The sequence below is a fragment of the Stegodyphus dumicola genome, chromosome 7 (assembly GCF_044657685.1).
Source record: "Stegodyphus dumicola isolate Sdum_Otavi_A_Nest chromosome 7, ASM4465768v1".
In the NCBI taxonomy this organism is placed as follows: Eukaryota; Metazoa; Arthropoda; class Arachnida; order Araneae; family Eresidae; genus Stegodyphus; species Stegodyphus dumicola.
In genome coordinates, this window is record NC_140774.1 from 7,652,619 (window position 1) to 7,666,138 (window position 13,520).

The following is a 13,520-nucleotide window of genomic DNA, read 5'->3' on the forward strand; positions in this document are numbered from 1 at the left end:
GTGTATCTTGTCCAACGTTTCAACCCTTGTTTTCGTGCCCCAGTGATCTATTTGTAACGATTTTTTTAAGTGTTAATATTGACTTTAACTCGTCAAGCTCCCGGAGAGAACTGAACTTTTTTTACTGCTCATTGTTAATGTTAACTCTCGTCAAGCATACAAAGAGAATTCTCGTCAAGCACAATTAGAGAATTAGGTAATTAACTCTCGGCAAGCACGCGATAAGAATTAGTTAATTAACTCTCGACAAGCAGACGAAGAGAATTAGTTAATTAACTCTCGACAAGCAGACGAAGAGAATTAGTTAATTAACTCTCATCAAGCACACGAAGAGAATTAGTTAATTAATCAGGACTTGTATTCCTCTTCACTTGCTTTGGAAACATGAACTGTCCTGACTCGGAACAGGGAGCTTACTCAAGCTATGTTCAATAAATTGTGAAGTAGATAATACACAGGAAGGGTATACGAAACCCTTTATTTTTCTATCTTTACAGAGATTTCCGGAACTTCGGAATACAGAGACCAACCACTTCTAGTCTGAACGTAAGAATATAAAACTATTAACTAAAACTCTAACTAAAACTCTAACTAAAACTAACTTTGGATTAATATACAAGTGCCTAGCTTTAAGATTGGCCGTTATTTAACAAAGTCCCGTATGTAGTACAGAGAGCTGCTAAAACTACGATACGTTTGAAATTATCAAGAGGACTAAACCTCTGGCCTTGAAGGCAACCAGCAACCGAGTAAAACTACTATAGCAAGCGGCTTGCAATAACTCTTTCCTCTTTCTTGCTTGGCAAAAAGCCACCACTTAAGTACTTGGCGTTAGCAAGACAAATTTGCATAAATAAGTTAAAGCTTTTAATTCTGGCCGGAAGTAGAAAATAAGAAGTGATAGTAAAGATTTAAAATAAAATAAACGTTAGTAAAACTTAGGATCCTTACAAATCACTCTCTCGAGTACGCGAACAGCATTTTTTGACTGCCCAATATTGATGCTAACACGTCTAACGTACAGATAGAATTAAAATATTTTGACTGCTCAATGATCTTACTCATTGCTTTTAATTACTCAAATTTTCGAAAACATTACTTGTAAATGTAAACATTGGTCATCAGAGTGCGTCTGTAGTGGTTTAAAATCAAAATGTCAATTTATTTACTCTTTTTTACGTACATATGTATATTTTTAAGCACAATTTTTTTTTTATGTTTGTAATATAATTTGCAATCTCAACTGGTGTCGAAGTTACAGTAATTTTATAATAGTTCAAAATGACAGGAACAGAAAAATCGAAACAATTAAAATAAAACGTATCACTGAAGTTCTTTTTTCAAATGTTTTTTTTTTTTTTTTTTTTTTTTTTTTTTTTTTTTTTTTTTAAACTAGAGAAGAAGGTTCGTAATAATTACTTTTAAAATACATGATGGAGCTACAAACCTACTAAAAACAGATTTGTTTTTCCTCTTTGCCCTTCTTTTTTCTTCGCCATTTTTTTTCTCATTGCCTTTTTGAATCATATTAACCAAGATGCTGATGTCATTGTCAATGCTAAGAATAATGCTAAGAACTGAAGTAAACAGTAACTAAAATTGGCAAGTCATGACTTAAAACTCACAATATTTTAAAAATAAGCTCAAAACTGTTCACAGAATGCAAATCACAAAATTAGACCGGAATAGTAACGTTCCAAGTCTTATTATTATGTTATATGTTACAGTACAATCTAGAGGATGTTTATAAACATCCTCTAGATTGTACTGTAACATATAATCTCTAGATTATAACCTCTAGATTGTACTGTAATCTAGAGGATGTTTATAAACATCCTCTAGATTGTATTATTGGAATATTAAAATTACCTATCTTAAAAATATAAAAATAATGTCTTACATGTTTTCCAAAATAAAATGGTTGCCATCCACAGCTTCACAGAATGCAAATTATAAAACAAAAAATAATTTAATATTTTTGGGTGTTAACTTTTTATGTAAATTTTGTGAAAAACATGCCAAAAAAGAAAAAAATTAAACAAAGATATTGTACTTTTTTCACAACTCCAAACAAATACAATTTTTACAGGTAAAGATATAGAGCAAATCTTTCGGATACTTTCATCTATCTGGATTCTATATACAAACAGTATAGCGATTATAAAAAACTTATGGCATCACTATGTAAACGTGAGCACTGATTAGCTGGCTGAATCAACACACACAAATTCTCCTTTTCTAGTATAAGGTAATCATATACTACTATGGCAATCATATTGTAAGCACCAATACATCGCATGGAAATTTATCTTCTTAGTTATAGCTACAGACGGCAGGTGACGGAAAACGAGGATACCCGATGCCTAACAGGGGTAAGCAGGTGTTTATTTATCCCATATCTTTCCCTATCTAAGATACTAAGACCTCCTGTAAGGTACTTAAGTATGCTCTATCGGGAGTATATTTGACAACAGATACATACCTAAGTATGGACGTGGCAAAGGTTATGCATATATAACAATAGTTTTCTGTGTTTACAGAGTAAAGTCCAATATTATATGTATGACAATAAGACGTACAATTTGTGCAGAGGTACAGCTACATAAATCTCATAGGTGAATGCATCATCATAGGTACTCTAAATTACTCTAAAATAAAGAAAAATCGTAATAAATCCACCAAAACAGCTTTCAGTTATTCCCAAACCGTCAAAAGCCAGACTACTGGTCCTAAATTAAAGAATGATCTAGATGGAAAGCAAAATATTTCTTCACACGATGCTAACAGAAGTTCTAAACCAAACATTAAGAAGAAAAATCCCAAAACGTATCTAACAATAATAAAACAAGCATATCAGATTTAATGCCATTATTTATTTGCACGAAAGAAATCAGCAATATGAGAGGAAAAAAATCACTTTTATGATCCAAACAATTAAAAAAAAATTGATGCCTTAACTCAAACGTCGTAAGGATCTGGAAGATAGGATACACATCCTATTTGAAATTACAAACGAAATTTTTGAATGCTCTGAATAAACATTAAACTTTAAAATTTTGATGCTTAACTTGTAGTCTTCCCACTTTCCTTGATTAATGTTTCCTTACCGTTTTTCTTACATGAACTCCACTTCCCTTTTCTCCACTTATTCGGCTACCTGTTTCAGATTTGCAATCGTATTGTATAATCAAGGATCAAGGATCAAGGAAGTTAATTTACGGAGTGCGCTAGGCTAGGCCTTTAACTGCACATCATCAGAGATAAAATAATTACATCAAATGAGGGGTTCATCTAATAATGGAAAATTTTGAAGCCTAATTATAAAAATAAAAGCTTTTCAGATAATGCCTTCCGCATGAGAAAAAAGGAAAATTCTTAGAAAATCTTTAAATTAAATTTCGTGTTTAAAAAGGGCCAGGAATAAATTTTGAGAGAGGAGTCAACATTCAAAAAGTTTTGAAAAGAATAAAAAGGTGCAATACATTTCCTTGATTCTTGATATCAACAGCAAAAATCCGTTGGACAAGCAATCTGGAGAGTTGGGCAAAAAGGGCTGGGGGCGAAACCCGTTGAGCGGGTTCTAGTAGCAGTTCAGTGTGATACAGCTGAAGGAGGAGAAGAAAATTTTTGGTCGCTATTTAGTGCGACGTTAACAGGTCCCCTTAGGGGGTCGAAAGCAACCCGTTTGGCGGGTGGAAAAAAAGCTTTTAAGAAGCTATTGAGAAATTAAGTGCAGTCGCGTGCGGCTGCGGAGATAAGTTGTCTCTTGTTAAAGAAACGTTAGAAGACTCTTCTTAAAGAGTTAAAGAACAGGGTTCCTCCGGTCAATGCCCTTACGCATTGTTAACGCGGGGGCGGTTGGGGTTTAGGAACGAGAGGTAAGCATCCACTTGGGCGTCTGTATTCCAATACCGACGCCGTTTAAGAGGTAGTTGAGCATAATCAGGTTGTAAGATTGCTCTGGGTCGCTTTTTAGAAGAGGCAACCGCAGGATCATATACCGGCAGGGTATGTAATACTGGATTTCCAACAAGATGTATGTTTTTGAAAAATCTTTCCGAAAGTCGCTGTATAAAGCGATTAATAGGCATAATTTTGAGGTTGTTATGAATGTCATCGTTCCTTATGAACCATGGAGCGTTTAATATCTGCCGTAAAAATTTTGATTGAAAAATTTGGACGTGTTTACGGTTAGTCAGAGCAGCTGAGCCCCAGATGGGACTCGCGTAAGTGAGAATAGGCCTTATGATAGATTTATAAAGCAAGATCTTGTTATCAAGTGACAGGTCGCTATTTTTAGCGAAAAAGGGGCTCAGGTTGGCTTTGACAGCTTCCGCATTCGCAATAATTTTTTGAATGTGAAGTTGCCAAGTTAATTTTGAGTCTAGTAAAACACCAAGGTATTTGTAAGCAGTAACCCAGGGAATAGGTTCACCGAAGAAAATTAGATTATATAAACGAGGGATGTTTCTTCGGATGAATAAAGTGGTAGCACATTTAGCGACATTAATTTTGATTTTATACAGTCCGAGCCAGAGTTCTAAGGCTGGAAGGTAACTCTGTAATGTAGGGATTACCGTGGTGATGTTGGTATGTTGAGTTAGGATGGCCGTATCGTCTGCATATAAAGCTAAATCGATACTAGGTCCCTTAGGCACATCGTTGATATAGATATTGAAGAGCAGATGTGAGACAAGACTGCCCTGAGGACATCCAGCATGGATCGGGCGGGAAGAGGAAAGTTCGTGGTTAACTCGTACGCGGAAGCTTCGTCCGGCTAAGTACGAGCTAATAATTTTAATGATGTGAGCCGGAAACCCAAGTCGCATGAGCTTGTAAATAAGTCCGTCATGCCAAACCCTGACAAAGGCTTTAGCTATGTCAAGATAGACAATTCCAGTATTCTCTCGCTTACGAAAGCCTTCATGAATGAATTCCACTACACGTAGTAACTGGTGTACCGTGGAGTGTTTAGGTCGGAAGCCGAATTGTTCCGGGATGATTAAGTTTTGATCTCGACAGAATTCATTCAGGCGATTAAGTAAGACATATTCATATACTTTTGAGAGTGAGGAAAGCAGACTAATTGGTCTGTAGTTGACGGGTAACTTTAGATTTTGCCCCGGTTTTGGAATGGGGACGACCGTTGCAATTTTCCAGCGGTAGGGGAAGTAGCTTCTCCTTAGCATAAAATTAATAAGGACCGTAATCCAAACAATAAACATTACAGGGAAATTTTTAATCATGCGATTAGAGATAGAATCCATGCCTGGAGCCTTGTTGGGTTTCAGTCTATTGATGTATTCCATCACCTCTTTAGGATCAGTGGGCCTAAGTTGAGGCGTGAAAGGTTGTGTTAAAAACTCTTCAACACGTGAATGTATGAGCCCTTGAATAACCGGGCGGTTACAGTAGGCGTCGTTATTAGGAGTGAATTGAATAGCAAGGCTGTCGGCTAAGACTTCTGTCTTTTCAGTGTCTGTGTAAGCCATCCGTGCGTCATCGGCCGTTTGGAGAGACTTCTGTCTTTTCAGTGTCTTTGTAAGCCATCCGTGCGTCATCGGCCGTTTGGAGAGACTTCTGTCTTTTCAGTGTCTTTGTAAGCCATCCGTGCGTCATCGGCCGTTTGGAGCGGCGGAATGTGTCTGGATTGTTTGCGTATTCGAGCGGCAGCCTGCCAAATCGAATTGTCTTCAGTCGTTAGGGACTCAATGTAGTGCTTCCACTCCGTCTGTTTGAAGAGACGGGTTTCAGTCCTTATCTCGTTCTGTATTTTGCGAAATTGGGCGCGGAACTGGGATCACGCGACCTTTGTCAAAGTTTTCGCAAAAAGTTCCGCTGCTTAATTTTGGATTTAGTCTCAGGTGGGAATCTGACACCCGGATAGAAAATTGGTTTTGAGGCCGCAGTTCTCGCTTCTTTGAAAATGGACTCCAAATTTAGTAAACACCTGTCAGAATCCGAATTGCTGGTAATTTTGATAGGGGGTAGCAGTACGTTCCAAAATAAATCTAAAATCGTCCCAATTTGTAGAGACTTGCTCCTGTAATTTTGAGTAACGATTTTGGATATCTAGGGTGATCAAAACTGGATAGTGATAATCAAAACTGGATAGTGATCAAAACTGGATAGATTCAAGGTCTTGAATCACTTTTATTTCGTGTCTAAAATTGACATTATAAAAGGCAGCCAGATAAAGAACTGCAGGGGACCCTCTAACAGGGTAGTAAGTCGGGAGGGTAGGAGCTGTGATCTGTATATGGTTTCTCTGGCACCATGAATTTAGACTAATGCATGTCTGCCAACCTCTAAAGACAAAAATTCAATAGATTTCTCCAAAATTCAGAAGAACACGAAGAATTAATATCATGCTTTGATATTAAAAAAATAACAATTTATACAAATAGAAAAAAGAAAATTGTACTTACATTAGTAAATCTCAATTAAGTAGTAACTAAAAAATTTATTAGGAAACATAAAACAAGAACTTAATGTTACACAAAAAAATTATTGCAATGAATTTAGAGTGCATTTTTTGGCTTTAGCCAAAAATTCTTTAGAAAATTTCCTGTCATAACAATTAGTTTCCTCATAACATTTAGCAATTAAAATGTTTTCTAGAGTTTTTGGTGAAATTGAAGAACGAAACATAGTTTTGTTTTTCTTCACAACACTGAAGACTCTCTCGCACTCAGCATTACTGTGTGGAATTACGAGAATAGCACATAAAACTCTTGCTAGTGTAACATATTTTGGTGTTCCATCAGCTCTTTTTATTCTTTTTAAGGTACCAACGAGGACATCAAGTCCAGAACTCCAGAAGTAAATCTTCTCCAGAACTGGCAAAGTCTTCAAACTGTGCAGCAGAAAATTGGTTCTGTAGTTCATCTAAAGCATCATTATGGCATTCATTTTCTTTAATTGTTAACAAAAATGGAAATTTATCAATAAAAAAACAAATCTTTTCAAAAGCCGAATTTTCAATTTCTTTCAAATTTGCCACTTCAGCATTTAAAAGAACTTCATTTTGCAAAGGAAACTTCCTTACAATGTAATCACAGGCTGAGGAAAAGTACTTTCTAACACACTAAAAAAAATTCTTTTTTCTCATGATCTTTCAAAGAATTTACAAGTTCCCTGGTTTCCAATTATAAGAGCATTGTCATCCTTTTGATTTGCCAAACTATTATAGGCAACACGAATCAACACACTGTTTTTCACAACGGACGGTTTTACAAACTTAGTATAAAGTTCTTTCAAAAGATCATTAAGAATTTGGATAAGCAGGAGAGATTTTGGCGAAGCTGATTGTAGAAGGGTATTTACACTTTCAAAAATCTTAATGGTACTTAACACAAAACTACAATATGCTTTGTTCAAATCCAAAGAAAGAAGATAGAAAATCCTTTCCTCCCGGCTAATAGAAGACTGTTTCTTCTTCCCTTCAACTTCTTTAACAAGTTGACCTTTGAGGAGTCTTCTAAGCATTTTCTTTTTAAAGAGTTTGATTCTGTGTGTTGGCTTTTCCCTTTTAAAGCATTTTGATTAGAAGCAAAGTTGGTTTTCGGTATCTTATATGCTGACAAATTTGATGGGATCTGTGGTTTCGTTTTGGTCTCTTCGTGGAAATATTTTAGCAATGCATCCCACTGTTCAATAAACCTTCCTAGCGCTCTGCCTAAGGATAACCATCTCGTGCATACATGTTTCAGAATTTTTCTCGTTTCACCAGAGCACAGTTCTTGGAAATTCTTGAGGTTTTCTTTCCTTTTTACACATTTTTCCAGATAGAAAAACACATCAATCAGAAGCTGGTCAATATTTAATGGTAAAGCAGCTGCAGCTTTTTCTGCTGCCAAATTAATTAAGTGGCATGGGCATCCAATAACAATTAATTCATTTTGTTCTTTTTTGAGGAAAGAGGCTACACCCTTTTTGTCACCCACCATGACATGAGCATTATCTGCACCAAATGAAATGCAGTTTGATATTGGGATGTTGTTTCAACTCATTAATTACCAAGGAGGCAATATTTTCCTCCGTAGCATCTCCATTTAACAATGGAAGACGCAAAAGATGAGTTTTCATTTCATTAGAAACATCACAGAAATATGTGACAACGATGGGGTAAAGCTTCCAATCGCTGTCGTTGCTGCAATCGATTGACACCGAAAATGCTGAATTCTGGAGTGCAGCTATCGTTTTACTTTATGCATCGCAAGCAATTTCGTTCACAATAGAAGATGTTTTCGTGCGAGCACAAGCATATTTCTGAGCAATCTTGGAGTCGGGAAACATCCGTCTGAAAAGTTGACCGGCGTGATCGGCAGCGCTTAGCGGCACGTTGTGTTCGATGAGGAATGCAGTAAACAAACGCTCTGCCAAAATGACATCGGCATCCGAATTCGTAGACGAATTTGAAAAAAAAATCATCCACTTTCTTTGGCGTTGTCGAAGCCGAAGCATTAACTTCATGCTTTTTAGACTTAACTTGCTTCACAATGTCGCTTCTTCCACCGTGACTTATTATGAAGTCACACACGCACACGTTGCAAAATGCATAGTTATTTCCTTTGAAGGATTCTTTAATTGTTCTAAATTCGGCTTTGTAGGCAGGCCGAAAATATTGAGAATACGTTTATTTTTTTAACTCATTTGAAATGAGTGACATTTCGTAACAACGACGTATTAAGAAAATTCGTAGCACGTGCAAACAAACAAAGAGGAAAAAAAAAAAAAAAAAAAAAAAAACAGAATGCGACAATCCACGCTCGCTGAGTAATTCCCTTGCTGCTGAAGCGAACGCGAAAAATATAATCTGGCGCCCACAAAGGAAAGAGTGGGAGAAACAAGTTCAGTGCATTGGATTGGCTGGTTAAGCGGCGAGTTGGGAGAAAACGCAGGTTACTGGATTCGAAGTAGTCGGTAGTTGGCGGTAAAACACGATGCAATTGGCGAAAATCGCTGAATTGGCGAAAAATTCTAAAATTTCGACAAAAATCACTAAAAACACTTGAAAAAGGAAAAAAATCGTAAAAAATGGATTACGATCGTAAAATCGTAAAGACAAACGCATTTTCGTAAAAATTACGAAAAATTCGTAAAAGTTGGCAGGTATGCTAATGCCATATCTGTTCCTGTTAGGGCAAAAACATGCGGTATGACGTGAATTTAGGTCACCAGCAATAATTAGGTGATTTGATAATGATCAAAGTTTATCAAAATCACTGACAGGAAAAGTACCTCTTCCACGTGCAGTTGATAGTGGAGGCAGGTACGCCGAGATGACTGTTAGTGGGGGAGAATTTTGGAGGAAAATTTTGATAATTGTCGCTTCCAAAATACTTAAATCAGGAGGGGGTATCATGTGATGCTTAATCGAACGCTTCACGTAGATACAGGTGCCACCACTTGCACGCCTGGCTAATGACACCCTGTCAGTCGAGTACATATCATAATTCCCAATTTTGGGAGTTCTCCCTGGGGTAAGATGAGTCTCTTGGACTAATAACACGTCAAGATCGTGCACTACAATAAAATCTTTGACCTCATCGATCTTATTGATGAGGCCGTTTGCATTCCATGTGCACATGGTAAGTTCTCTGTTGGTAATTGAACTTTGTCATAAACAGTTGAATTTAAGGCCGTGGTAAAAGGTTACAGCTCTGAAAAACTTAAGACACGGGTCTAAAATAGCCGAGAAATCCTAATTTGAAAGCATAATATAGCTTTCATAAATTAGGAAGGCCCTCGTAAGAGCGTCTGCCTGCCTAAGCTTTGGCAGGGCCCTTTGGAAGGCTTGTTGTAGAATATGCCTATCTACCGCAGGATCGCGGGAGATTTCAATTAGGCATTTTAAAGTAGAGGAGAAAACATCCTCGGAGTCTCCACTTTCTACTTGAGTAACCGGGGGAGCTATTTGAGGCACATTCGCCATAGCCGCCGGATTTGGACACTGATTATTGGGTCGGGGCTCTGTAGGTCCTTTACCTGTTGACAATGCTTTCTATTTCACCCGGACACGAAATTCGTGAAACTGAAAACAATAACTAATTCTAAGAAAGCCACAAGTATAATTTTAGGGATACAAATTTGTATGGATAGGAGGTGTTTTACGGATATGAAAGTCTTAAGGGAACAGGCCTTTTATATCTATAACTCTCTATACGTTCATCATTGACGAATTCTTTTTTTTTTCCCCTCAACCATTTTTAACAAAACATTTCGTATTTCAATTTTTTTTAACACTTTTTTTCAATTTGCCCTAAATTTTGCAATAAAATGTTACTTCTCGGCTCATACACGTATCAGCTTATATTCGAGAATACGGCATATATTCGCTTTCAGTAGGTATGAGTCATATATATGTATAGAATTAGCGTGCATTAGAACGAATAGTTAGTTTATTATTCTTATTATTTCTCATGTCCTCGAGTTTGGTATATTGGTAACTTTCGTTATTAAGTTTTATTTTTATAATTTAATTAATTTTATATCACCCTTCACATATTTTTGGGGTAATGTAATGAGTAATAAGGAGGAATTTCGCAATAACTAACTCCCAAATTCCACTGATCGATCATTGTATTGTTGAAATTTTTCCACAAATAATGGCAGATATTACCATTACATTGTATTATAAATTTTCGCTTTTATATGCGGCTGTTGTTTAGAAAATAAACAATAAACTGCTTACATAACGCAAAATTTTATTCTATGATATAGCAAAACTGATGGTACCTCAGATCTGCGTGTCACGGAAATAACAGTAGTCAGATAGCAAAATATGCAATTTCTAAGCAACTAATGTTTTTGGAAAGATTGCTAGATGAATAGCACAAATTTCAAAGATGCTATAGCAAAATTTTCTAAACTCAGATTTCAAGGATCTTAGGTTACTGTAATATTCTTCAAAATATTAAATATCTTATTAAGTTTTTACTATTTATTCGCGTGTTAATTGTATACTCTCTAACGGATAATTGCAGATAATTAAAAACACATTTTTCTTAGGTATTTATAACAGAATCAATTTTCTAGCAAAAGGGGTTGCCAAAAACATGCATTTTGATGGAAGTGATGAGTATAAATGTCTGATGAATTATCATCATTTTAATAGTAATATGTCATTCCCTCATTTTATCAATAATTCATATTTTAGAGGATTTCAGAGAAACTATTTGGATCATTTTATTTTTTGTTAAATATAGCATAGGTGCATTTTAGGAAGATTTTCATAATTTTTGAGCAATTTTATTCTTAAATTTCTTTCTCAAAAGTATTAATTTTGAGACGACTTATTAATTTTTTATGGCAAATATACTAGTAAAAGCTGGAAAATGGGCATTAAAGTGTTAAATTATTCAGTTTTTAAAATCATTTTAAAACCCAGTATATTTTTCATAAAAAATTGTTACATAAATGAAATAAAGAAGATTACTAAAATGCTTATTTTTAATGCAAGTCCCCTCTGTAAAATTAAATGTTGCTGAGAAAATGCTTGCTGTAAGTCATATGGATTTTTCTGCAGTGCGGTAAACCAATAGATTTAATGGACACACAGCCATATATTGTAGAAAAAGAGATAAGTAAGTTATTACATATATAAACCATGCCACGCAGAATAGAAAAAAAAAAAAAAAAAAATTATTCTCACGCTTAAATATAAAATAATCACATTTCTAATCCGCTTACAAATAACAAAAGTGTAAAATAATCAAGTACTAACCTTTGCTCTTCTATAGGAAATCTGTAGACATGTAATCTATCTAATTTTGACAAAATCTTTTTTGCACGTACGGGCCTACCAGTGGCCGAGCGGTAAAGTCGCTGAACACTGGTAGTTCGGTCCGAGGTTCGAATCCCGCAAACGGGCTGGCTGCATGGGCGTTTTCGTGGTTTTCCCCATGTGTAACGTGTATACGAGCCAGTTTCCCTTAGAAAGTCCTCCACGAAGGCATCCCTCCCCATAGGCAGATAGCCCTAGTGTGCTTTGCCATAATTAAATACACACACACACTTTTTGCACGTACGGCATTTTTGCAAAAGCTGGTTCAAAGCTGTGGCGGGAAAAGAAGCGAAACAAAATCAAAATGAATATCCAATGACTGAAAAGAAAAGGAGCAGGTGCAGTTTTACTGATTTTGTTTCCATATCGCAACCGCTTCGAGCGCTGCGGTCGCTTCGAAGCGCAAGTTCTCCCATTGAAATGTCGACGCTTTGCTACAGCTTTGTTCAAGTACATACAGTTTAGTCACCACTTCCTTTCCATTCAAAAGCTTCAGCTGTTATTCGATAGGGAATTTGATTCATTCATTTGCAATGCTCCTCAAAGGCAGTGGTTTTCAACCTTTTTAGCCACAAATACTTAAGAGATCAATAAAAGACTGACCTTATCTACCCCTTGAAGCTCTCCCCTGGGGGGAATTCCCGCTTGGTTGAAAACCCCTGCTCTGTAAGACTGATTTTGATAATCTTAAGATAAGAAAATTCTGCCTCTTTGAACTTTTCTCTTTAAGTGCGGACAAAGAACATTTTGGGCATTACCCAGTTGGTGTTAAAACGAAGTTTCGTTCGTCACTGATGAAAACCATGACGTTTGAACTTTTACTGCTTTTCCTCGTTATGCTATAATTGCTTCCTTCATGATTTTGGACTTCTCCGATCACTAAGTGAGTTATGAACTAATATCTGTTCGAAAATAGTTAACTGGGATAGCGAAGTCATTGCGTGTACCCAAGAAACCTTCTGCATCGCACCTGAACCAACAAAAAACTTTGAAAACAGTGTCTCAAAAGTGCAAGGACAGGAAATTTCGGTCAAACCCGTTTTATTAAGTATTACTCGCCTGAATGACAAAGCCACGGTCCACAATACGTTAAATGAGTAAACTAAGAAAAGTTTTGATAATTAAAAGTAGAATATTCTTGTACAGAAGAAGTCTTTTCTAATCTTGAGTTTAACAAGCAACGGATATGAGTTTAATAAATGGCGGTTTCTCCTATTGATTAGTTTTGGTTAATCGAAATTTGATCGTAATAAGCGACTGAGTTTATTAACAAGTGAGTTTAATAAGCGGCGGGAACTGTTATTTCTTCTCACCTCACCATTCCTCTAGCAGGAAATTAAGTTGTTAGAAAGTTAACAATAGTCTACTTTGATGAATTTTATCTCTTGAACATTTCACAATAGTATTTTGCTTTATACTTCCGTTACTTCTTTAGCGCAATTACGGATATCAGCCGATTTCTAATTTTTCATTTAGAATTTTCAGTGATTTAGATGTCATTATTTCTAAAATGATTCATCTTGAAATGTTATTGTTTTAACTCTGCAAAAAGTCACTGGCGTAAAATTTAAATATAAAGGGTGAGTATACATTGTTGAACTGGTAACACATTAGATAGCAATATAAAAATAAAATAAATAATTAAAACTATAGATAATCTGGTAAACTCTTTAAAAGTCAAAATACAACAGGGACCATTGATAAATTTAAAACACAGTGATTCAAATTTGAA